Source organism: Hyaena hyaena, unplaced genomic scaffold (assembly GCF_003009895.1).
Source record: "Hyaena hyaena isolate Hyena2069 unplaced genomic scaffold, ASM300989v1 scaffold_825, whole genome shotgun sequence".
Taxonomy (NCBI): Eukaryota; Metazoa; Chordata; class Mammalia; order Carnivora; family Hyaenidae; genus Hyaena; species Hyaena hyaena.
This window is the reverse complement of record NW_024081460.1, coordinates 701,585-728,874: the sequence shown is the minus strand read 5'-3', so window position 1 is coordinate 728,874 and position 27,290 is coordinate 701,585. Positions and strand designations below refer to the sequence as shown.

At 35.1% G+C, this 27,290-nt stretch overlaps 1 long non-coding RNA gene across 1 annotated transcript; it reads left to right on the top strand.

Annotated features, from left to right (window-relative positions):
• The first annotated feature begins 6,667 nt into the window (after positions 1 to 6,667).
• LOC120222006 lies at positions 6,668 to 25,314 on the top strand. Its single transcript, XR_005525940.1, has 3 exons — positions 6,668 to 6,747; positions 18,039 to 18,241; positions 25,275 to 25,314. It is a non-coding gene; the product is annotated as an uncharacterized LOC120222006 (long non-coding RNA).
• Positions 25,315 to 27,290: the final 1,976 nt, after the last annotated feature.

Below are 27,290 nucleotides of genomic sequence, written 5' to 3'. Positions count from 1 at the left end.
AAAAAATATGAACATATGTCAAAGGTTGATAAAAGTTATGGTGGAAAATAAAGCATAGTTAAAGTATGGAATATACCTAGTGAAAGTGGAGGGATAGTATTGCTATTATAAATAAAATGACTCTTAACTGATAAGTTGAAATTTTATCAGATATGTTGAGGAAATAGATCCTGACAAGGTATGTTTGTGTTCCAGACTAAGGAAATAAAAGATGTAGGGGAGGCTGCATGCTCAGTTAGTTGACCCCTGACTCACAATTTTGGATCAGGTCATGACCCCAGTGTCATAGGATTGAGCCCCATATGGGGCTATGTGCTAAGGGTTGAACCAGCTTAAGATTCTCTCTCCCTCTGCCTCTGCTCCACTCCCCTGTTCTCTCTCTAAAATACAAATAAATAAATCATAAATAAATAAATATAAAATTAAAAGATGTAAATCAAAAAGCCCTCAGATAAGAACTTGCAGGGAGTGATGGTGATGCTGAAGAGTTTTGGGGGAGAGTGGCACAAGATGAGAAAAGAGGTCACAGGGATTGAATTTTTACCAAATAACTATATATTGATTATCCAACAGGACACTTTGAAGAGTGAGGGAGTACTATCAATGACTGGGTTAGGACAACAAACGTAAAGCAGGACTCTGTTGGGCAAAATGGGATTTATAATTGTCCTATGTTGAAAGGCTTTAACTCAAATTGAGGTGAAGAAAGCACAGGTTTTGTTCAGAATTATTATAATCTAACCCTTAATTTAATGAGACCTCTCTATGTTGAGAGTAGACTGAAGAGGAGAAGCATAGAAACTGGTAGATGAGTTAAAAGGCTACATCTATGATACTGACAAAAAATGTTGGTGCCTTGTCCTAGAAAAATTGTAAAGGGGGTGAAAGAAGTTATTGAGCTCTGGATGCTAGAGTTACTGAAAGATATTTTACCATGTTATTTTTTATTGCAGTGTTGTGTGTGTGTGTGTGTGTGTGTGTGTGTGTGTGTGTGAACTGACTGGTTTTAATTCCAGGCAATAATTTATGTAGTCAACTTTTTCTACAAGTCTATTCAAATATTCCAATTTTATTCCTTCATTTGTTCAAAAATTTATATAAATTAAATGTAATTGAATTAGTAAAATATAATATAGATTTACTCTAAGGCTATGCTTTTTGCATCTTTTTAAAGAAATAATCATCTAGAAACAAGATCATATAGGTTTATCTTTTAATAATTTTGCTTTTAAATATTTACTCTCAGCATTTTTTTTGCTTATAGTATATGCAATTGGCAGTATATATTTTTTCTTTGTGACAATTCACTTGTAACAAAAACATTTATTGAATAAACTGAATTTCATACCATATTTCAAATTTCCATATTAGCATTAGTATGTATTTGCTTTGTTTTTTCTCATTGATCTATTTGTCTCTTTCTGTGTCAGTATACCACCTTAATTAATAAGTTTGGATAACTTGTAAGGAAATTTGCTCTACGTCTTTTTTATTCTTTAGAATTGTGTTCATAGATTGTGGTGGCATTAGTCAAATATATGAATTTCAATATTGGTCTTTCAAATTCTGTTAAAAATATTCTAGGATTTTCACTGACATTATATGGAATTTATAGATTTACTTTTGGAAAATTGGCATTTCAAACTACTGAGTTTATTATACTTTTGTCTATAAACATAGCATATCTCTACTTATTCAATCCATCTTTCATATTTTTCATTAACAATTTATAGTTTTCTACATTTTTGTATGTTTCTTACTAGGTTTCTACTTATAATCTTTCATCTTTATTACTGTTATAGACAGAGCTTTATTTTCTATTACATTATTTATGAATAGGAATAGTACTGTTTTTTGCTTACTTGAGGATGTGTAGAACTGTGTTGAATGGAACACATTTACTTAAGTGAAATGCATTAAAGCCTTGCACACTGTAGTGATTAAGAATATGGGCACTGGGGCCAGATCATACATGTTTACATCTTAACTCTGCCACATACCAGCTTTTGGGCCTTAACCATAGTTTATGCATCAGTTTCTTTATTTATCTATAAATGGGGCTCATAGGATTATTTTGAGAAGTAAGCAAAGTAATATATGCAAAGCCTATAGAACATTGCCTTACAGATCAATGTCATGTAGGTAATAACTATTATGATAGTTATAATTATTACTTTCATTGGTTGTCATAGATTATAAATGTAAATTTTTGCCTCATTTTTTTATGACCTTAGGAAATGTAAATTCTCTTTGCAATGTCATGACAGATGTATTGGAGAAATCAGAACATGTAAATTTATTTTAAATGGTCATGGATGATGGCATATAAGCATTAACAAAGTCACCTGAAAATATTGAACAAACTCTTCAGAGATCATTTAAAACCACTGGAGTACTTAAGCCCACAGAAATTGTGGTGCCTATTGTTTGCATTCTCAATTACATAATTTAGAATCATATATTACCTTTGATTTTTTTTCTCTATATAATCAGTTAATGTTGTATTGACTCTTCCTTAAAATGTCTACTTAACATGTTCCATTCTTCAGTATTTACAGTATCACTGGGCTTTTATTATCTCTTGCATGGATGATTATAAGAACCTTTTATTTCCCACCTCTAGTCCTTTCTCTTGCCAAATTAGACTTAAAACTGACTTTTAACTCATACAATCAAGCTTATACTCACTATTTCTCATACTTCCCTTTATGCTATTATATACCTAAATTATAGATTTTGTTGTCACTGCCCATATGAGAAAGCTTTGATGGACTTCCATTTCCTCCAATCCCAAATCCTAACTTTCTCATGCTATCCTACGTGTACCATCTCCTACCATGACTTCCCATACCTTACTCATCCTCTCTTTGCTGCTTTCCTAAGAGTCATTGAAATTTCCTGTATCCAGGTCTTTGACCATGACATTATATCTGGACCAACTCTTTCACTTTCATCTCCGTCAAGTCTACTTTACCACGTAAGCTACTCAGAGAGGCTTATTTAATTTATCTTTCATGATTTAGTTTGTATGTAATTTCCTGTAAATTTTTCCCTTCCCTTGCCATAATTATTCTGTTCCTACTCTGTATTCAATTAAATTCCTCACATTATATATATTGAATAAATATGTATATGTAATTTTCCACAGAAACCCAGAATCACCAATCAGTATGTAGGCTGTTAATTTTTGATTACTCTTTTATAAATATTTTAAATATTTTCTATTTATATCAAATTTTAAATAAACTAATATTAAAATTAATATGTTAATCATTTATGTATGGCATGTATGTCCAATATAAAATAAAAAGTATGGGATGTTTTTCAAAGTACTTCGTTATTTAACAGGTATATATTGCTGAGTCTAGACCAAATGCAGATTCTTTTCTAATGATATGTAAAAAAAATCAGACTATAATCTTATCAAAATACAAAATTTATCTGATATTTTTGTCTTTTTTGCTCTACTAAAACTGTTATCACATTATTACTTCATTAGCCTTACTGTGATTATTAATGTTTATACTAAAATTTTCATTGAGAGATCAAAGTGTTTCAAATATATTGAAAATATTAAACAAAGTATTTCTGAATTGAAAGAAAAATTTAAGGCATATGTCCTTAATTAATAATACCTTTATTGATATTCCTGTTTCAATATCCCCAATATTGCTAAAATGGAGGGTCATGTCTATTAGAAAACTGTTGAATGTGCACAGCCATGTAAGCAAATCTGCAATTGATCCACATGCCTCTATTTTGAAGACACACCTTGTTGAAATGGGACAGATTGAGAAAAAAAGAAGAAGAAGAAGAAGAAGAACAGACCTTTGCTTCCAAATCTGATTTACTGTGATAAGTCTAAATCCAACTTGAATCTAGTCATGATAAAAGGGTTATTGGTGGCCCCTGATCATTAGGAATAAAACTGTAACAAGTTTTCCTAGTCACAGTTTATATGACATCTGCTTTCATTGTTTGCATGTGCATTCAATGTTAAACACATACATGCCTTACACTAAGGTACACGTTTTATAAGAAAGGCTAAATTTCTTTTTCAATACAAACATCTAAAAGTTATAGTGTGCAAGCAAGCAGAATTAAAAGCATTATCATCTTGCAGATCATTCTGTTACCAGGTTGCCCGGTTCTTGTACCAGATGTACCAAAGAATGGGAGACCCCAGACCAGAATGGGGAGATAGAGTTTATTCAGTAGATAAGTGTAGTGGACTTTCAAGAGTGAAAGTGGTCCACTGCCAAAGCAAGAGTGGCAATGGCCCCAAGAGGCATTGGCTGCATCCTTTTAAGCTTGCTTTCTGCATATGAAAATTTGGGTTTGGTTGACAGCTGTTGGTTATAACCTTCTGGCTTTTGCAAATGTGCCTACTCATGATACATTCTGTTATAATTGTACTTACTTATGTATTATATATTTCTAATGAGCTTTTGCTGTGCATTTAAGGGTAAGTTGCACCTTATGTGCCTATGCTCAGCTCTTGAAGTCCCTTTGTTGGCTTCTGAGGCAGCGCTGTGGCTAGACCTTTCCTGTTCTGTTAGCCCCTTAGAGGTGATTCTAAAGGTAGGGCTGTGGATCGGAGGGTGTGGCCAGCATCTGCTATATCCCTTCTTGCTCATGCTTAACTAATTGCCTAATGATTCTGTCTGGAATTATTGTCTCCACTTTATAAATAGGTCTTATTTTTCAAGAATTTCTATGATATCATCTAAAAAGAAGTGTCTTATTTATATATTACCTTTAGTCACTTTTTAAGAACTTAAAGTTTCTTATTTCTTGGGCTACATTTATTTCACTATTTAAATTAGTTTTATGGGGCACCTGCATGGCTCAATTGCTTGAGCAACCAACTCTTGATTTCAGCTCAGATCACAATCTCACAGTTAGTAGGTTCTAGCCACACATGGAGCTTTGTGTTGACATGGAGCCTACTTGAGATTCTCTCTCTGTCTACCTTTTACTGTTCCTCTCCCGTTCACTCACTCTCTCTCTCCCTGTGTCTCTCAATAAATAAATAAAATTAAAAAGTCAAAAAAATCTTTTTAAATATATTTGTTAAATGCTGTTTTAAAAATTTTTTCTGAGAGAGAGAGACAGCATGAGCAGGGGAGGGTCAGAGAGAGGGTGACACAGAATCTGAAACAGGCTCCAGGCTCTGAGCTCTCAGCACAGAGCCTGACGCGGGGTTTGAACCCAGGAACCTTGAGATCATGACCTGAGCCAAAGTTGGACGCTTAACCAACTGAGCCACCCAGGAGCCCCATAAAAGTCAAAAAAATCTTTAAAAAATAAATAAATTTGTTTTAAGGTAGCATATTTATTGAGACTTGAGAAGGTTAATACAAAAATATTCCTTTATCTTTCACATAAGTTCTTAACAAATTAATAGACAACAACAACAAAAAGACAAATAAGTGGCAGTGGCAGAGGGAATGTCACTTTTATTATTTTAGAAATGTTGAAGAACTGGACACATGTGTGACCAAAATGTGCTTCCTAATGCTAAACTGGTTATACAGACTAATCCAAAGCAAGGCTAGACAAATTGAAAGCCTTTCAGGCAAGGGCAAAGTCTTTTCCATTGAACATTTCTTGTAGCTTGAAGGACCAAAGAAAATGTTGTCCATGGGCAGGCATATACGGGAAAGATAAAAAAAATTAAAAAAAAAAAGAAGAAGAAGAAGAAGAAAGGGAGAAAGGAAGGAAGGAAGAAAGAGAGAGAGAAAGAAAGAAAGAAAAGACTGATTAAACTTGGAATTCCCCAGGTCCATTCCCAAACTTACCCAAGTGAAATATATTTCTCCCTGTTGAAGGATTGTATTATGGGGTAAAGAAATGAGAGTTAAATCAATTGATGTTTCTCTAAACTGAAATAAAGTCAGGAGAAGGGAGTTTCACTCTAACAGTATTTATCTCATTCAATTTGTAGTGTAAATGAGGAGCAGTAAAACCCACTGAATTAGGCCAGATTTTAATGTCTAGGCTGTAGACGGGCTTTGGCTCCTGATCCTTGCCTTCAAAAAATAGGCATCCTCAGGGCCAGTCATCAAAGCCAAAATATTAATCTAACTATTCCTTGTAACTAGCAGATTCTCTTAGCAATTTCATCTCAAATTCTACCTTAGTCATAATTTGCTCAAATACTATTTTCTTGGTAGCTTTGGAGAATGATCTCATCAGTTTATGATACTTTACCAAAGTATGAAACTTGAAACACCAGAGTTTCAATGTCTAGGAAGTTTGACTGTTAGATGAGCAATTTATAGAAATGAAAATTAGGGGGGGGGATCATCTAATACTTGTATTTAACACTTACTACACTGATTTCCCTCAGATGCCATGCTTTCCTCAGTCACTATGCTCTCTCTGCTTCCTTTCATGTCATAGATAGATGATAGATAGATATTATATAGATATATCTATCTAGATATAGATAGATAGATAGATAGATAGATAGATAGATGATAGATAGATAGATAGATAGATATAGATAGATAGATGATTGATTGATTGAAAGATAGATATTCTAGTTATATGTAAATATTATAGTTTATATCCTTTTGGGATTTTTTTGGGAAAGACCCAAAGGGGTAACAATGTTACCCCTGGATAGCCTCTAACCTACATCTTTTTTCTTTATGAAAAAAAAGGGATGAAAGAAAAGAAATACCTGCCCCTAATAGAGCTGACTTTTCAGACAAATGTGGATTAAATGGAAGAAAAAGTGCAGTGAGTACATTATCTGCATAAAATCTATTCTGAATGCCTGTTCTTTCAACGGAATTTTGTGCTGTGGAATTTCATTTTTTCTAAGTAGACCTTTCTCTGTGGATTTTTTGTTAGCAACTCACTAGGGAGATGCCACTGTGAAAATAATTACTGACACAACATAAAACCCTTAAACACTGTTTAGGTGGGAGAGATTTTAAGTATATTAGGGTTGGGGAATAAAGGAGCTATTCAAGGCATGGGATGGAAGACCTTTTCAAAGGAAAAAGGTAGTTGAGTGCCTGTTCTGTTTGCTGGGTTTTCATTGGGAAATATGTGGAACATTCCATACCTCCAAATTTTGACAAATGAGGTCTGTTTTGTTTTTCTATTGTATAGATTTCATACTTTGTTCACATTTGCTACTTTTCTTTCTTGTTTGCTTACTGTCGTTTCAAGATGAGACACATAACTTTAAAAGCAGTGGCTATTTAATTTTCTGTGGAGGCTGAGATATAGCATGGTTTTAAGAACAATGAAGATTTTCAAAGTACTTTCTTTTTCTTAGAAAGTCATTGCTGCATTAGTATACAGATTATTATTCTAAGTCCAATTTATGAGAGTGTTATCATGTGCAATTTATAGTATTCTGCAGCACATTAAATAATACTTCTTAATATCACTGATAAATTGCTTAAATATCTTCGCACATTATATGATCTCACTATGGAACCACCCACTTACAAATAGCAGTTCAAATATATATGTGGTTGCACAGAAAGTGAATAATGCAGCATCTCATTTATAGTTTTAGCAAGTGTCTGATGTTCCTTGTTCTGAGAGTCCATTATTCTAGCTCATTGCTTGGTAGTATTTTTTTTTTCTTCTTCTTTTTCCCCCTTAAGGAGATCATTTATAGTGACTTAGAAAACACTTACCACTTGCTTTTAATCTTATGGAATGGATGGCTTTCGTTTTCTGGTGAAAGTTAAAGCTTTACATAAAATGAATTAAAGTGATTTCTTTTTTAAAAAAATTAATATGGTCCTACTTTCAATAATTACCCTTTTAAGAGGGTGGCATTAATTGAAAACAGATTCAGTATGTTTATTACCCCTAATCTTAAATCTCTTTCTTCTAAGACTTTCTAATACATTTTTTACATAGGCAAAAAAGTATGGGTGGAAGAGAAAATTTGGATTGCCATAATGGAAGTCCTCTTTAACCAATTTTAAAGGATAAACATAAAAGATTAATATTTTTAGGGAAAATCTTTGAACCACGAGTCAGATCCAATGAACCACTGGTATCTTGTAAAGAACAAACTTCCTTTAGACAATGTTTATATTTGGGGTATGTGGGTGTCTCCATTGGTTAAGCGTCCAACTCTTGGTTTTGGCTCGGGTCATGATCTCACGGTTCATGAGTTCAAGCCCCACATCAGGTCTGTGCTGACAGCATGGAGCTTGCTTTGGGTTCTCTGTCTCCTTCTCTCTCTCTGCCCCTCTCCCACTCATGCTCTCTTGATCTCTCTCTCTCTCTCAAAAATAAGCATTAAAAAAACGGAAAAGAAAATGTTTATGTCTAATTCCATTAAAAATTCTTAAGATTTGCAAATTTCATTTTTAATTATTTCTCAGTTAAGAAAGCTTAGTTATTTCAGGTTATTAGGAAATATTAGGTAAAACCTTAAAAAGTTATAGTAGCATACTTCTCTCTTCTTCCTTTGTTACTCAGTTTCTGTTGTTATTAATATTTCCACATGATGTTATATATAAAGAGAAGTTTTATCCATTCTCTATTTAAGAAAACAATAGAAATCAATTTGGAATAGTTAACAGGATTTTTTCCTGATTTTTTAATGGCATCATTTATGTCTCTGAGCAAGCTACTTACATTCTGTGCACTTGAAAAGCAAAATTATTTGGTTCAAGGTAGATTTCTCATGTTTTATTTTTGTTTTTAATTCTACAAAACAGAAGACAGATTTCACAAATTGCTTAATCCTTTTTTAAATCAAATATCTGTGAAGTTCATGTCGTAAGCTATTTAAAGCTGAATCTTTCATTTCAATGTATTTGTTTGTCACCCAGAAAATTTGGGACTTTAATCATAGTATCTCCTCATCCAAATTTCACAATGTAATGGATTAGGTCAGAATTTCTGAACTGGTACTAGCTGAACATTTCTAAAATGGTCTTTCATTTTTTAGATAGTGCCTGATGTTACTGTGCTTGATTGAGAAAGAATTCCAAAGGCTTCACATCAACTCTGTGTAAATAAAGAGAAAGCAGAATGACTATTTAATAGCTCTGGGTAGATTCAAAGAACTCATGACGTGTCTTAAAGTGCCACTTCAATTATTAATAAAAACTCTAGACCAGAAGAGATAGATACAAACTAAACTCTAAAAGACAAAAGAAACAGAGGGAAGTCTACTAGGTAAAAGCTAACCATTTGCCTTCTGATAATATAAATTATATCACCACATTTATTTGATGCTTGCATGGTTCTGAAATACCTATGTGGGGATCCGGTTTCTAATCTGCCAAGTAAGTCAGAATAGCTCTTTGGTAGAGGAACTATTATATGCCTTATCAATTTGGCCTTTGGGGACCCTTTAATGGAAATGAAAATTTGAAACATGATTTTAATTTTTTCTATTTTTTAAAATGTTTTGTTTATTTCTGAGAGACAGAGAATGAGAGAGACGGTGTGAGCTGGGGAGGGTCAGAGAGGGAGGGAGACACAGAATCTGAAACAGTTTCCAGGCTCTGAGCTGGCCGTCAGCACAGAGCCCGACAAGGGGCTCGAACCCACAAACTGTGAGATCATGACCTGAGCTGAAGTTGGATGCTTAACTGACTGAGCCACCCAGGCACCCCGTTTTTTAATTTAATTTAAGATATATTGCTTCTGAATTATTTTTAAAACAGAGTTACTTTTCCTAATTTATATTATGGGCTTTTTTTTTAAATTGTCATAGGCATGTTAAAAACTGATAAATACTCTATTATGCTTTGGCATTTTTCTCTTTGTGCTACAGTTCGGATTTTTGCACCTATTTGTGTGAACACCACTGGTCAGTATTCATTGTTAATATATATATCTCTCTGTATATATCTATCTATATACATATATATATATTTTCTGTAAAATCTAAGTAATAGGACTTTTTTATTGAGTGGAAGAGATATAAGGAAATCAAAGGTCATCAGTAAAGGGCTCCAACAACAAAGAGCAAAACTAGTAAGAAATTCTACATCATCAAAATTTTATAAGAAAGCAATATATAAATTTATAAATTCCTCTAAATTGCAAATTAAGGATCTACACATATTTAATTCTATGATGGTCTTTTTATATTGTGATTCTGATATTTTGTGGTTGAGGAATCTCGATTTATTGATGTATAAATGCAAAACTTTAAAAATTTGTTTTCGATAATTGGTACCAATGGTGCTTTGAGAATTTTCTTTAATCTTGGCACAGTGAACTTTGTTCACAATAATTTAGAACTCTCCCACCTCTTTTCTGGTATTTTCAGTTATTAAAACAGTTTAGTACAGATAATATTTTAATTTTGTATTGGAGGCAGAGCCTTCTTCATCTCACCACCATTTCCAGTTTATTAGTACTGCTAGCCTTCTTGCTGTGCCTTGGGCAATGATGGAAACATGACAGCATTGTTTTTAGAGTTTTCCATGCTTCCCTCTCTGCTGTTGGAGGAGGGAGGGCTAACAGCCCTTGTTAAGTTGCCTGTTCCTTCTTGTAGTTGTAATTGCAGTTTCCTTGCATGAACATCATATGAACATCTTAATGTTATTTATCTCTAGATTAAAAAAAAAAACATGCTGTGTATGTTTGTGTGTGTATTTAATTGATTACTTGGCTGCATGCATGTTTCATTTTCCAAAGTATATTATAAAGTTTTTGACCGTAATCAACACATATTTTGCTTTCTTATATGCTCCTATTTCTTGGTATAATGCTGAGCATGTAAAAATACTTGATGAATGATAGGTTAACAACTACTTACTAAACCACTATTAAAATAATGATTAAGTGGTTAAATTGATTGTGATGCTTATTCAGATTTCCTGTGTGTATAATTATCTGACTACTGTGGATACTTTGTAAAGATATCATCTATATAGACATGCTAACAGTCACCATATTTTACCAGGTTATATTCAATGTGAATGTGACATGACAATTTTATTTCCTTTTACTCATCTTCATCAGCTCATAGAATTGATAATGTACATATTTTCCTATGTTTACCATAGTGGAATATCCTAGTTTACTATGGTGGAATGTCCTAGAAATCTTCCTATGTCTTTCCAGATCAAATCTCTTCACAAATTCTATATTCTGTACCAATCATTCTTGAAACTGACCCATAGAGAAGATCAAATGACTCCTTTGACCTCCAACTTCTGATTAGGATCAATAGAAGGCTGGCAGGAGATCTTGAAGGTAGGATTACTGTGAGGTCAGGGTTTATATTGACCTAAACCTTTTTTGTTAGATAGTTTAGATAGTTGGCTGCATTTCTGTATTGACTTCTACAGCTTCTCTCAAGGATAATTATTTTTCTTTGTTCTGTAAGTAATCTTTCTTCCACTTTCAGGTTTAGGGTGGCAACAGCTCCCCTTCTGTTAGTAATCTTGAGATACTGAAACTTCCCTTGTTGTTTTTCCTCAATAATGTCCATACTTTGCTAAATTCTCCCCTTATTAACTTCTCCTAAAATCATCCAGTTTGATCCTACCGTCTGTTTCCCACTCATAACCTGACTTCTATGAAGGATGGCAACAATTATGAATCCTACTACTTACTTTTATCGCATTTCCTTTCCCAGATGACTTAGATGCTTATCGCTAGTAGAGCAATGTATAGGATTAGACTTTTGGAAATGAGTTTCTCTAGCAGAACCTTTCCACTTGTGGTTCAGATGGAGTAGTAGGGGCTGGGTTTACCTTCTTGTATGAAACAACTAAAAAAAAGAGAGAGAGAGAACAAAAGAAAGAAAGGAAAAAGAAAAGAAAGAAAAATGGTTTGCAGAATTTGAAAAGCAACAAAGAAAAATGATTCCTGAGAAAAGAGAATCAAACAAAGTGAGCCCTAAAACTTCTCTCCTTTCATTTTTATTTTTTCAAATTTTTAAATGTATATTTATTTCTGAGAGAAAGACAGAACTCAAGTCAGGAATGGCAGAGAGAGGGAAACACAGATTCCGAAGCAGGGTCCAGACTCCAAGCTGTCAGCACAAAGCCCAATGAGGGGCTTGAACTCACAAACCAAGAGATCATGCCCTGAGCTGAAGTTGGTAGCCCTACCCACCAAGCCACCCAGGCTTCCCACTCCGTTCATTTTTAAAGTTTCCAGGTGTCAGCAGAAGCAAAGGAAACCCAAACAGCCAGTGGTGCTCTGGAGTTGAGACAGACAAGAATTTAGGAAGGCCTCAGTGGTTTAGAGTTTTCAAAGCAGAACAGCAGAGCTATGCAGAGTGAGTTCTATAGATATGCAAAGAGTTCTCTAAGTCTTTAAATGAGTACTAATTGGTAAATAAGTGTGAAGAAATGATGTAAGAGAGGATAAAGAACCACCCACAGACAGGAATTAACACAATAGCTGTCAGTCCTCACACAGGATCAGAGCTGTTTCATATTCTCACCAGCCAAATTGGAAAAATTTTCATTATAAATGGTCTGGGGTTAGAGTACTCATAGGGCGTTGCATCAGTGGTAGGGCAAAATTAGCTCTAGACTAAAGGCTACTGTCGTCTTGTTTAACAATACTTAAAAGTAATCCTCAAAAGGCTGAAACTATTTCCAAAAAATGTAACAGAATCCCAAAATGAAACTTAAGAATTAAAGGGGTATAAAAATGTCTATCAAGGCAAAATTCATATTGTATGATATCCAGTAAAAGATTATCAGTCATGGAATGAAGCAGAAAAATATGATCTATAATGAGGAAGAAAATTCGTCAAAACACCCAACAGATCCAGAAATTACATTGATATTATAATTAGTACACGAGGATATTAAAAGTTATTATAACTCTTATTATTAAATGTAGGAATGTTCCTTTAACATCTTGTGTTCGTTCAAATCTTAATATCTTTGAAACCTTGGGCAAATATCTTAACCTTTTTATAGTTCAGTCTTCCTCATTTGTAAAATGGGGATAATAATATCCCCTACCTCAAAGAGTTATTGGAAGGAATATATGGAAATATACATAAAGCTCATAAAAATGTGTGTCATATATAATTTTTTAAAATCCATTAAATTTTAGCTATATTCGTGGTCTCAAGAAACTTAGGTTATCAGGGAGGTTTACAAGGACTTCAGTGAGGCATTTCTGCAAAGTTACGAGTAAATGACCTTGTGAAACAATTCCTTTGGGGACAATTTTGCCAAAATTATTTTGTCTGGTTAGTCTCATAATGCCCTTAAACATAATATTTTATTCTGACATCTTCTTATTGAATGGATAGAATGACAGAAGACACAAGATTCTGACTACTGTCTAGATCATTACTTTACTATTCAAAAAAACTCAAATCTGGATTGACTTGAAAATTAAGCCTTTATTAATACAGAAAGGGATTACTCACCATTGTCTTTTATAAAGACACTTTCTTTCCTCCTAATGTTCTTTAAGAAACAATTTTCAAAATTTAGTATCATTAAATCCTTTAATTGGTGACCTGCTGTCTGATGCTTGGGAAAAAATTATACAAATGTTAAACAAAATGCAGAGATGCAATGAGCCCCAAATTTATAGCTGTGTCCTTTTGATGGTTGCTATAAATGCTTAAAAATAATAGTGATTTACTGAGTTTTCAATAGTGAACTATTGAATACTGAATTATTCATTGAATGTCTACTACTACATCAATAATCACTAAGGAACTGTTCTAAGTATTCTCAGTTTTCTCATTGTGTCTGTCTTCTGTCCTTAACCTGATGGTTGTTTGATCACATCCAGAAACCTATCTTTCTGGTTGGGTTCAATCTCTGTCTTCTCAGCCAAGTCATCAATAATGATGAGGTCCTCTTATGAACTTCTGGCACTTATTTCTCAACCTATCATTACAGAATAATTATATACAGTTGTCTGGTGCCTTTTCTAGTATTTAAAGTTTGGTATGCATATTCCAACTGTATGAATTAAGTTCTGTAATGGCATGAGGTTTTTTTTTTCTTATTAGCGCAGTGCTCAACATTCAAAGTGTTGAATTAATAATTAATATATTTCCTAGTGATGTTCTCTTGGACAGATTCGACTCTGATTTCACTTTATAAAATGCACTGAAACACACATACTTGCATTCTTATAACAACTTTTAGACATCCTAAAAAAATTGACAAATTCTGCTTTGAGAACATTTTATTATATGTTGTGGAGTGTATGCACTCTCTCCTCTTCTTTTGGGTGACTACAATTATAATGCACTTTATTTCTCCATGACTGACTCTAAACCTGAATGTGGTAACATGCCAGTCTTACCCAAGTTTGAATGCAATTTGGATTATTGCATGCCCTTTGGAAAGTACTTGATCAGACATCTAACTAAATTTCTCATGAAATTAAACTTTTCCACAAAAAGAGAGAGAATATGTCTCAAACTCTTTGAGGATTTGTGTTTGGCATATCCTTTGCAAGTCTTTTACTCAGAAGGAATATATAGAGATGGATTTTGCTGCCTTTACCAGATTCCAAACCCTTTTAATTCATAAAATACAGAGTAAAGATTTGTCTATATGAGAGAGACACTTCAGTTTGTAGCGTACATGATGTAGACTCTTGGTTATGAGCATTTCAGAGTACAAATGTCCACTCTATTCTTTACCCTTTCACTTAGGAAACATACCAATCCAGGGTTATAGATGGATGGATCAAAAAGAATAACCTGAGGGTTATATAAATTCATTAAAAAGGTTAATTATTTTCAAATTTTGGTAACTGAACTCTTATTAGTAATACATTAGTGCTATACATCTTACAACTGGCCATGACATATGGTGCTAGCAGGGTCATTGAGAATCCCTGCCCTATGTAAATATTAAAGGGACTGCACACCAAAGGGTCTAGGAAGTAAAGTGATAAAGATTGATGACCACGCTGTACTTATTAATCTAGTCTACGTCTGAGGTTAACAACTACTACAAGATGCTGTAGGCTTCCCAACTCTATCCCTTTGGCATTCACAGCCTTCTTAATACAAGTACTTTCAGGTTTTACTCTAAAGGTTTTTTCTGACTCCACAGGTCTGAGTCAAGGCAAGCTAGAAGTGCTAGGGAGTTAACTACTAATGACTCCCCCCCACCCACCCCCGAGCCACCCAGCTTCCCACGAATTACAAATGGGAATTAGTACATGAGTAGTCTAGTTCTCTCTTTACTCCCATTGTAAAACTCTAGAACATATTTCTCACCCTCTGCCAAAAGTACAAAGCCAGATTGAATCCTACTTGCCCACTGTGTTTACCTGCTTATGAAACACCATATATTGGCATTCTTCCCTTCCTTGCCTCACTTCCCTACTCTCCTGAGATTATCACCTCAATAAACTACTTGCACATAAATCCTAATCTCACAGTCAAGCTCCTGGGAGAACCCAATATAAGCCAGAAATGATTATCTTTTCTGTTCTCAAAGCTGAGCACACTTGAGATCTGGCAGGGCAAGGATGAAAGAATAGCAAGAATTGTTAGCCCTTCAGAGAAGAGGTAAATTGTAAATCAAGACTGGTGTCTTTTCCGGGAGTCTGTCTTCATTGTGTTTCACTATTAAAAAAATGTTTCAAAAAGGGGGTAGAGAAAATTAGCATGCTGAATCATTGCGTTTCATGGTCTAAATGTATTGTCTAGTTGTCACCAACATTTGTTTGGCACCATAGTAATAGATAATGTCACCCATAAGCATTTATGTCTGGCAACTTGATTTTCATAGGTTTATTGCTTAGACAAACTGGCCTTGATATTTTTCACTGAGCTTGTCAGTATAAACAAACTTATTTTAGATTTAATATTTTATTTGATTTCTCAGAAGACAGTTATATTGATATTTTAATCTAAGGTGCTTTTTTCATTTTGGAGTACTGAATTTATACTATTTTTTGTTTGTGAAGGAAATTGAGGTTGATTTATTGTTCTTTCTGAAATGTATAAATTGCCATTTGGTTTTCTGAATAGACAATATGAATAAAAACATCACTTGGATTCAATTCTGGGTTTTTCACTGATTTATAAGTCTAAGTACAATCTAATTAAGTTTTATATCTCTCCGTTTCTCTATATGCCAAGTGGAGAGGAATACTATTTACCTTCCATTTTATAGTATCATTATGTAATTAAAAGATTCATGAGGTGAGTTTTCAGAGAATAATGTCTAATATGATTGGTCTACTTAATCAACCAATAGTTTAACTTGTTAAAATTTTAATTTTGCCTTGATTTTCCATCCCTAAAATTCTGATAAGAGAGAAAGAAATTATTGATATGGATGATGATGTATCACTAAGGTGTGGTGGAGTAGCAAGTTTTATGAAGTTTGGCTTCATCTAGTTCTCTTTGCTATTAGACACAAGATACCTAAGGTGCTTGACCCTGCTGGGTACTGCTCCAACTGGTTACTGCTTCCTCCGTATTTTTTTTTTCAGGACTCTTATTTTCACCTTGCTCACATTTTGACTGCTGTGGCAGCGGCTTCTGTACTGCCATAATATGCAGAGACCTTGCTCATTTACAAGCGGTACTTTATACAGTTGGGATCCCCTATAGCTGAGCAACACTGCAGTGCAAACCAAGCAATCCCTTTTCTAGGTGCTGGGACCAAGGGCTCATTCCATAGCCCTCTTAAACAGAGTTGTGGATGTTGCTAATAAGTAATTCTAGAGGCTTGCAAGAATTGAGGATTTCCCATATGCTAACCATTGTGCTCACCACTTTCCCTGCACACCCTTATGTAATCCTCAAAACAGTTTGAGAAGTGTTATTTTATTCCCATCTGGTAAATGAATTAAGGCACAAACCTGAAGCTTAATATATAGCTGCTCCTCCTGTAAACTTCTTAGATTTAGAAGGAGATGGACATGGTTTAAATCCTGTTTTTCCTACTTATCAGCCAAGTAGCCAAAAGGTGTTTTCATAATCTCTTTCAATCTCATTTGCCAGTTCGGAACCGAGGGTCTAACAGTAGCTTCCCTGCATGGTTTAGGAATGTTTGTGAGGCCAAATGAACAAACCATAACTAGATGACATGTTTTGTAAAAAATAAATTGTAATTTTATATTTATTATTCATACTTTTTAGTTAAAGGAACATAGCTGTATTTCTTTCTCACTCAGAATCTCCAAAAATAGAAAAGAAAATCTTAGTGTTTTTATACCCAACTGACAATTTCAGTTTCATTGATTGAAATGTTCAAGAAATTCACCCACCTCCTTTTTGTATCTTCTACTACTTCTCCCACACACTGGCTAAACCAATCATATTGACTTTTAAAATAACCAGCACTAAACTATTAAATCTCAGACTAATAAGGTCCCCAGGTTTATGGAAGAGCAAAAGCAATTGTTTCCACTTAACTCAGTTCCCTATAACTGAGAAGTTTGTCGGACAAGGTAATTTTGAAATATTAAGTGAATATTTTGGTATTTCAGATTTTTTAATAAAACAATATTTAAAGGGTATGCCTGGGAAACAGAGTTCATAAAATTTATTTTGAATAGACTTTCACAGAGGGCAAGTCCTTTCATATAGTGGAAAAGAGGTGAGTCCTTAAAATTTTTTTCTATGAAGATTCATTCCCTTTTAAGTTAAATGAGGCAGGTGATTATGTGTGCTGATTAATTTTGTGGGTTAACTTGGTTAGGCCAGGGTACTCAGATATTTAGTCAAACACCAGTCTGGATGTTAGTGTAAAGGCATTTTTTAGTTGAGATTAACATTCAAATCAGCAGACTGAGTAGAACAGATTACCCTCCCTAATGTGGGTGGGCCCCATCCAGTTAGTAAAGGTTTTAAGAGAAAAAAAAAGACACATCCTACATGAAAGGGAGAATTCTGCTTCCAGACTGTCTTCACACTTGAGCTGCAACATTAACTGTTCTCTGAATCTCCACCCTGTTGGCCTACCCTGCAGATTTTGGATTTTCTAGCCTCCAAACTTACAAGATCTAGTTACATGAATTAGATGATTAAAATGCATCTCTATTTGTCTATCTACACATATTATTGGTTCTGTTTCTCTGGAGAACCCTGACTGATACACTATCTTTTCCATCCTTCATAGCTCTCAACAGCACACAGTTGGTGCTCAGCAAGTAAAAATGATGGGCAGCAAGTGCTTTAAGAGGAGTCATGGAAACAAAGTGTCTTCCACCAAAGACATACATACAGGATGCTCATGTCTCCAGGAACACTTACCCTGGTTCAGAAGAAGCCCCCAATCTGACTTAACTGTTTTTGGATACACTGTGAGACTTTTTTATCAAGGTAATTTTTTTTCACTGAGTTTGATTTTATTGCTTTCCCATGAAGTTAAACATAGCCTTTTCCAACCCCTGCCCTCCCCTATTTCTTCTCTCTTTGTCACTCTTTAACCCCAAAGGGCATTGGATCTATTCCTGGCTGCACCTTCTGAAATCTATGAACAGTGAAATTACATAATTAATAGACAGTTGAATAAGTAAGTAGTAGAGTGCCAGAAAGTCCACAGTACATTCTCTTCCGTCCCTTCACCCCCGGCTTTCCCCTTGGACAAATGCAGTTATGGCAGCAGATACAAAGGCAATTAGTTTTGAAAACTCTGGCATGCAGGAAGTCCCCATACAATAGCTTGGAATAAGGAGTGGTGTGTATTAAAAAGCTTTGTGAGTATTCACCACCATCTGCTCCTATCAGGACTGTCAGTTCTGCATCAGTCCCTCTCTCTCTCCTACCCAGCTCCTACACACTATGGGGGTGTCCTGTGTTATCCTTGGAACAGCTATCATCTGGCAGTGATTTTAACATATGTGCAGCCAGTATTGCTGCTTTAAGCAGCTCATCAACTTAGAAGGCCACTAAAATGAGGAAAAATACTTTATTTTACATGGGGGAAGGTTTGCAATAAAAGGGGCCTCTATGTTTCCTTAAAGCAGGAATACTCATTCTGTCCAGTCTCAAAGTCCACACCTTATCTCATGTAAACGCGTGGGGCATTGGTACCTAGGATGTGAAAAATCATTTCAGCTGGGTTCGTGATAGCCATTCTTATTTAAAATTAACAATTTTATTTTTAAAAGTATAGGATTATACATTTGACTCAAAGATATCCTGGAGCTTAAAATATTCTAGAGTAATATCTATATAGCCAAACCTGGAGAGGTACTGTGTTTGGAAGTCTTCTGAAGGATGGCAGATGGATTAAACAAAAAAACAAAACAAAAACAAAAACAAAAACCCAAAAATAAACAAACAGAAAAAAATCCTAAAACAATGTGAGAAAAAGTATGGGTCCCTGCCTTAATTTTGTGAAATTTTCATATTGAAGAATGTTTAAGAGCTAGTTCTGTGGCCTTCCTTGAAATGAAGAATAAGCACCTGAATACCCACATCACTCTGTCTTTCAGAGTAGCAGATATCCTTCTATCTGTTGTGTGGGCCTGAAATTTGAATTACTGCAGGTAGCAAAAATGAAGAGGCTCACCATTTTGGATGGTGCTGAATGATAGAACAAAATGTGTGTGAGGATACTGTACATATTGCTCCATGAATGGAAGGTTGGTGGGTATGCTCTCTATCCATATTTTGCTTAAGCCAAATAGGAGAGATTTGTTGTTTTGTAAGGTGTCAGAGTAAACTGTTGTCTTACGATGTGGAAGCTTCCTAAGATATTTTATCGCTGGTCAGAAATAGGGAGTCTAAACAAAGAGAGGCCTTGTCACAGATTGCTTATTTTATTTTTAAATTTGTGGTTTTGATTCTCTAATATTTTTTTTTAATGAGCAACAGAAGCCAGAAGAAGTTTCTTACTGTGATGATGAAAATCATGTTTGGAATGAAAAAGCCTGATTTTATTTTAATCAATGTTTATTTAGTTGATTTACTTTGATAAAAGAAAATATACAAATAGAAAACTAAGTAGAATACTTTATCCTCCTGGTTCCATATCTCTGATTATTGATAATGCGCTGATGCCTATCTAATTTTTATTTTAGAAATTAATGTAAGGGCTTATGATATTTTAGGTATTAAATGTAATATTAATTAATTATAATTACACATTTAATATTACATATTAAATTAAATTTCCATTTAGCTTAAACTCCTCTAGTCAAAAGTAAGAAATTTAATAGAGACTTCCATATATGTATATGTATATATATACATATATATTATTTTAATGTTACTTTTCAGTTAAATTCTCTTATAAATTAAGCATTCAGAAACTGGGGAACTAACACTTCCAGGCTCATCTTGACCCCCACTTCTTAGATTTCTCTGGGTCCTCTTGGTCTAGGCCCTTGTAGTTTTACTTTCTCTTAGGTAGCTGGACACCATTGTTTTTCTGCCAGCAAGCTGACTTTTTTTTTCTGATGTGTCCACATTATAGTGAGTCCCATCACTTCCTTCATTGCTGCTGAGTACAATCCAAATTTTAAAAGTTCAGATGTTTACCTTACATTTTAAAAGCCCCCAAATTCCTTTGAATTAATGGCATACATGAAGAAATTTATACATGCAAGCAAGTATACATTATTCTTTTGAGAAAAATAGGTATGGGATATAGATGCAAAATGAACGTGTGCTGTTTGGAGGTGGCAGGAGAATGAACTATTTCATGATAGGATTGAGCTGTGACCAATACAAAGGAACACTTGAAGTTATAAGAAGGAGAATAATGAGGGGTGCCTGGGTGGCTCAGTCAGTTAAGTGTCTGATTCTTGATTTTGGCTCAGGTCATGATCTCAGGATTCATGGGATCAAGCCCAATATGGGTCTATGTGCTGACAGGGCAGAGACTGGTTGGGATTCTCTCTCTTCTCTTTGCCCCTCCCATGTTCATTCTCTCTGTCTCTCTTTCAAAAAAAACATTAAAAAAGAATGAGAATAATTAAAAGAAGAGGGTCCCAGAGAATCACGAGGCAGAGGAATTAGCATTGCAAATAAGAGTAAAGGAGGGTTCCTGAAGAGGGTGGAGAACAGGAAAGCAAGAAGGTAGGGAATTTAAGAATAAACAAAATAGGATAGCTTCTGTCAGATGTGAGAGAAATCAATGGGAGGGAAATACAGTAATTTTTAAGAATTCTGAGGATATGGCTGAAAGGAGACAAACATGGATGGTAGTGATTCAATCTAGACTATTTTTATGAGTCTTCTAGTTATTTTCTTCAGGTCTGGAATAAGAGTTAGTGAGTAGATACGGAAGATAAAAAAATAAGCAAACAGACCAGCAATTATTGATATCTCACTAAATTCTAGGCACTGATGAGAGATCTCACTGCTTCAATCAATCAAGGAGGTGCTAGGACTTATGCGTGGGTGAGGTGTGGCACTGGACAATCCTCTGAGAGAATTCAGGGCTACATGGATGATTGATGGAGGCTCCAAAGTACATAGGGGAGCCAGCAAAACTCCTAACTGGGGGTATTAGAGAAGCCAAGGAGCTAGAGGTCCTGATGAAGTTAGAAGGGGTTGAAATGGGAGTGAGCAAGGACTGAAAAAAACAACAAAAGGTCATGATCAAGAGGGAGACTTAATATTGGGATTAGGATTTTTTCCCATTGATTCAGTAGCTCAGGAAGTGATCCTGCTTAGTAAAAGTAGAAGATTAGACTTGAGAAGGCCAAGGAACTCTGAGTTTTTTTAAAATCTAAGAATCATTCACTTTTTGATGAATGCATTGAGTAAATTATTGAATATTAGCTAAAATCCAAAATCCAAAACCAAAACCAAAATCAAAAACAAAACAAAATGAAACCTGAAACAAACCTCCAGAGAATTTGGTATAAGAAGTTCCCGTGTTGTGCCTCCAGGTCTCTGGGAAATTAGTGTTCTAAATGAATTTTACTCTTAAAACTTAGAGTTGCAGCTCCAGATATAAATCCCACTGCATTCACAGTTAAAATTTATCATCAAATTGTTTAACTGGCAATTGCAGCCATTCATCTGCAATTTCTAAAGGCTCTGGAGACTACAACAGCACCCAGTGTGCATTTGCTGACCTCAGATATTGATTTGAATACATATATTGAATCATTTTTGTTGTATACCTGAAACTAATACAATGTTAGTTATACTTCACTTAAAAATAAGTAAGTAAACAAAATATTGATTTGAACACTTTGCAATACAGTGAGTTCCGGGTATATGCAGAAGTGCATACTATAATGGATTGAGATTAGAAACATAAGCACAGGCAAAAATCCACCAATTTCTGATTTCTTTCAATTTTGCCAGTAAATTTGTTTTCTCCGGGACCAGCAAACTGATTCCACAAGAAGAGCTCTCATCCCTGTTATTCTGCCTCTTTCCCACCTTGTTTCCATTTCCATTTGCTCAGCCCACTGAAATATGGATTAGTGGGACTGAGTGTATAATTATATTTTTTTCTGGCTCATAAATGTTTTCCTATTATTATTTTCTTTGAAAATTCATGTGGAAATAACTACCATGAAGGACAGTGTAAGAATTCTTTAGCACCTTAACTATGGGTTTATTTGATATTTTTATGATTAATATGAATAAGGATATTAATACCAATTAGTAGAAAACAACCTTTGAGATGTTCTACCATTTCCAATCTTTTCCTCTGAACAAGGTGTATTGGAGATGGAAATAATATATTTAGCACTTTTATGGCCTTGGTAACATATCTGCTTTTAGATGCCCATATTAACAGACCACTTTTGTTTAGCTTCCTCTGCTTTTAATCAGTCCAGCATGATTACCTTAATCACACGATGTAGCCACATCCTGGGTCATTATCCCCTTGCTCAGTAGCAGACCTAATAAAACAATGGGGAAGGAAGTACCAACAAGAAAGGTGAAATAATACCAGATGAAGGGAGATTTTTGCTAAGTGAGACCTACATAAGTGGTTTTTGGTGAAGTATAACTCAATCGGTAGAAACTTACAACTAGGAGAGTGTGTCCCAGGCGAGGGGACACATGTCATGTCCCCTCATACAAGAAGGGGTAAATTGGGATGATGTTGCCAGCACTCAATTCAATGCAGAGGGCAAAGATGAAAGATAAAAAGAAGTCTGGCATAAGATATTAAAATAAACAAACAAAAAATCAGAAAACTTGAAAGTAAGTCCTTAAAATAAATAAAGGGCTTTTCTAATGTCCTACTATAATGTTTCATAGCCCAGTTATCCTTAATTTCCACTTGAATGCCTTATTCTTTTTTTTCCTTAAGCATGAAAATATTTTGGTGCAGCTGATAAAAATGAAAGGCTAGCCAATAGAAGATTATTGCTAAAATCCCAAGATAGTTTATATGGTTAGTTTACAATGCAGATTCTGATTCAGTAGGTCTGGGTGGATCCAAAGTTCAGCCGTTCTAACAACTTTCTGGTGAGGTTGAAAGTGCTAATTGCCAGGTAGGTAAATGTCAGTTCCCAGCTTTTATTTATCTACTAGTGCCTCCTCAGGTATCCGGTAAACTACAAAACCTAGAAACATTCCTGGACCACCTATTTATATCTGTATTCTTAGAGCGTTTTCTAAAAGAGCGGCAGTATATAAATTTGTAGGTGTTCTTCAGTCCAGCAGTTGCATGACTTTTGTTCTTTAGGGTATTTTATTATAAGTTTATTGTCATAGACCACATAATAATAGGAGAATCAATATTGAGAGGGTGTCAGGATGCTTGTATTATATTTTATACTCTGCATCTAACTGGTTATGTTAGACTAATAATCTTTCAGTACCCTTTCAGCTTGGTGATTCAGAGCCAGTGAGCACAAGATAGACCTATTTAGCCTAAGATGTCATTCCCTAGTATTTATTGGCTTTGAATAATAAATGCAGCTCTTTCTGCATGTCTCTCTGCTGAGGTTGCTTTTTCCAGTGGGGAGATGTTTCTTCAAGATCACTTTAAAGCCTAAAGATTTTTAATTCCTCTTAAAACTACTTTTTTTCTATCTTTTAATTCAGATTTCCTTTAAGAGGAGAAACCACACCCACAGCCTCCTCCCCACCCCCCACCCCAATCAATTATTTCCTCTGCCTTGATTTTTGTTATGCAACCCCGCTAGGTTGCTCTGCTACCAGAGGCTCACAAGATAAATTGCCTCCCTTTGGCTGTGTTGTTTTCTTCAATTATACAAACAGCAGCCTGAGAATCTGGAGGAGATGAGAACTACAAGAATTCTGGGAGATGCTAACGATTAGCACTTGCATTATTAGTCTCCGGAGGTTCTTAAAGCTCAGAGTCCCTCCTGGCATTGTCAGAATAGCGAAGAGTCGCTGAAGCAGGCAGCAGGCAGGCATCATTCAGCTGCCCTGGGTAATGCTCTCTTCGGTGCATAGGACTGTTTGCCTCTAGAATCCCAAGATCTGCCCAGGAATCAACAGACACTGCACGGCCATGATGAGTTTAACCGTATATAATCAGTCTGGAGGGCTGATAGCAGTGAAAAATCTTGTTGCCCTGGGAGGGAAGCCCATCTTTCTCTAATAAAACAGAATGTAGCTACTGCTCCACTCCTTTCTAAAGCTCTCTCCTTTATATTATTAATTTTTTCAAAGTACAAGTTAGAGCAAGCCTTTAGAGACGCCAAGCTTATCAACTCTATTCATCTTCTGAGTGAATACATTTCTTTATGAAAATGCTCCTGGAATGCTATTTTGTTTGTGGTTCTCCAAGGAGCGAGCTTTGTATCTCTCTACCTATTCTGCTCCATTTAAAAATGAAGTGCATAATGATACAATTGTCAAAAGGAAAGAAATACATCCCGAGATACTGTGGACTGAAGCATCAAGGAAGAGTAAAAGTTTTCCAGTAAAGCCTTTAGTAGTATTACTGTGCAGGCACTATTTCAGTTTGCTCTGAGGCAACTTTTTTGGAGACACAAGTTTCACTTCTAATGAAGAGTGGAAGTTTATTGGCAATATGAGGTAAAAAGCAGAGCAATCCAGAGAATCTGGGGGAGACCAGAGAGGTTTGTTCACTTCAAGATGAGAAAATGAGAAATAGATCTTGGTGTAGCATACATGATGTGAAGTAGAACATATGGGGAAGGTGTGGGCTTTGGAGTTGGACACATACAACTTAAAACACTCATGTACTTTGTGGCTTTGGGCACATTTCCTTGTATTCATATTTTCCATTTGTACAATAAGGATGGTAGTACCTTCTGCACAGGGTCGTTGAAAGGATCAAATCAGACTGGTAGAAGTCAATTTCCTAGGATGTAATACGACTAATGAGTGTCAATTTTGCTAACACTTTTTAATAGTCAGTGTTTTCTGCTCCTTCCTTCATTTGTGTCTCTTTTATAGTTCTTATGACACATCATTCAAATTACTTTTTCAGAGGAACCTGGGTGGCTCAGTTGGTTAAACATCTGACTCTTCAGCTCAGGTCAAGATCTCACAGTCTATGAGTTCCAGCCACGCATAGGACTCCACGCTGGCAATGCAGAGCCTGCTGGGATTCTCTGTTTCTTCTCTCTCCCTTTCACTCTCTTTCTAAAAAATAAATGAATGAAAATAACTGAAATTAAAAAATGAAATTATTTTTTCAAGTCTGTTTCGATTTTCTCTTAGACATGGATCATACCTTAATAAGATCACTGAATTTGAGATCAAAAATACTTAAATTCAACAAATACAGGTTTTTTCACCAGGGAAAAAGGGATGGGGATACTTCTCAAAATAGCTATGATGATTAAATTGGAAGCCTTATAGGTACTCTCCCTTGACATAGTGCTTAGCACAGAGTCGTCTCCATGAAGATGTTAGTTCATCTTTGGCTTCTTTGGCATGGTCAGTGCCTAGCAGTGTCTGACATTATTTGTATGTGTAATACCGTAGTTTGATGAATGAAAGAATCTATGGATAAGTGTGTGAATGTCTAAATAAAAAAAGAACTTTAGGTAGAAAGACAGAGACTTTGGTTCTAATTCTGCCTTTGACTTTGGCTGTGTAGCTCTGTGACCTTGGAAATACACTTTTACTATCTGGGTTCCAGTGTCCGTCATTGAAAGGAAGAATTGAGTTGAATGAACTACTTAATACATAACATGTCTTTTAGGTCTAATCTGCATGTCACAAAAATCAGATTTTGTCAAGATCTGAAGCTTTGATTTATATGAAATCTTACTTTTCAGCAATACAAAAGTACTATAGTAAATGATAGAAGACATGCATTTTTCTCTAACATTGTGAGTATAGTCAGAGTGAATGAAAAAGAGTAAGAGGTCCTTGAAAGATATCTGCTTAATGGCTTCATTCACTTATGTAATGACAAGTGATTAGTTTTGGTAATGGAAAACAAGACAGTAAAATATCAGTCTAACATTTCAGACTTACTAAAAGTATCTTTCTCTGAGGAATCTCTTGATAGTGAAAGACATCTGAGCCCTTACAATACAGAAACACACCTTGGCTACTTCTACTAAATAACACGCAAGTACTGCACCACATGGTGATTTTTAAAATGGTGGTTCTCAAAGTGCGGTCCCTGGACTGGGATTAGGCATCAATACGAAACTTGTTAGAAATGAAAAATTTCAGGCCCCAGCCTAGATCTTCTGAACCAGAAATTGTGTCCAGCAATCCATGATCCAGGAGATTCTGATTCATACTGAAGTTTGAGAATCACTAGGTAAGGTCATCTTACCTGAGGACCTGTTTCTCAGCTGTTCAGAATTAATCTCAATGAAGTGCTTTCTCCTAAAACAGAAGCTATGTCAGTATTTCACCATATATTATATATAAATGTTCAGATGCTCAAAAAAATCCTATATTCTTCACTTCCTAAACATAATAATGATTCTGCGCCTTTTTAAAGGGAAGAATCCAAAGATATCTGATTTGAAAAGCTGTGAGGTCATTTATTTTTACCTACAGTTAGCATAGGTACATACATTCTTCTCTCTTTTCCTCTCTTTTTAAAAAAAATTGCTCTCAAATATTTAGGGTAAACAAGACTTCTGAAGAGTTTGAGATGAAATCACTTTGTTTCACATACCATGGCCCCAGAAGCCATGGTGTCTTTGAATTTAGTGTCCACAAAAGCTTCTCCTCATCACATTTCCCTTTGTCTTTGAGGCAGAGAGAGATCAGTAGCAGTAGGAACAACTGCTTCTCTTTTGCATGATTTCTGTGTTTTTACTCCACTTCCTTCACTTTCCTTTCGTTTCAGAAATAATGAGAAACATTTCTTTCCCCTGTACTTTTTATCACAAAGGAAAGAAAAAAACCTCATTAAAATAATGAAGTAATTTCAGCATGATTAATTATGCCCCAAAGCCATTGATGTCCACAGGTAATGAAAACACTCAACCACCCTAAGCTCTGGTTGTGAGATAAAGTTATTTGCTCCTTT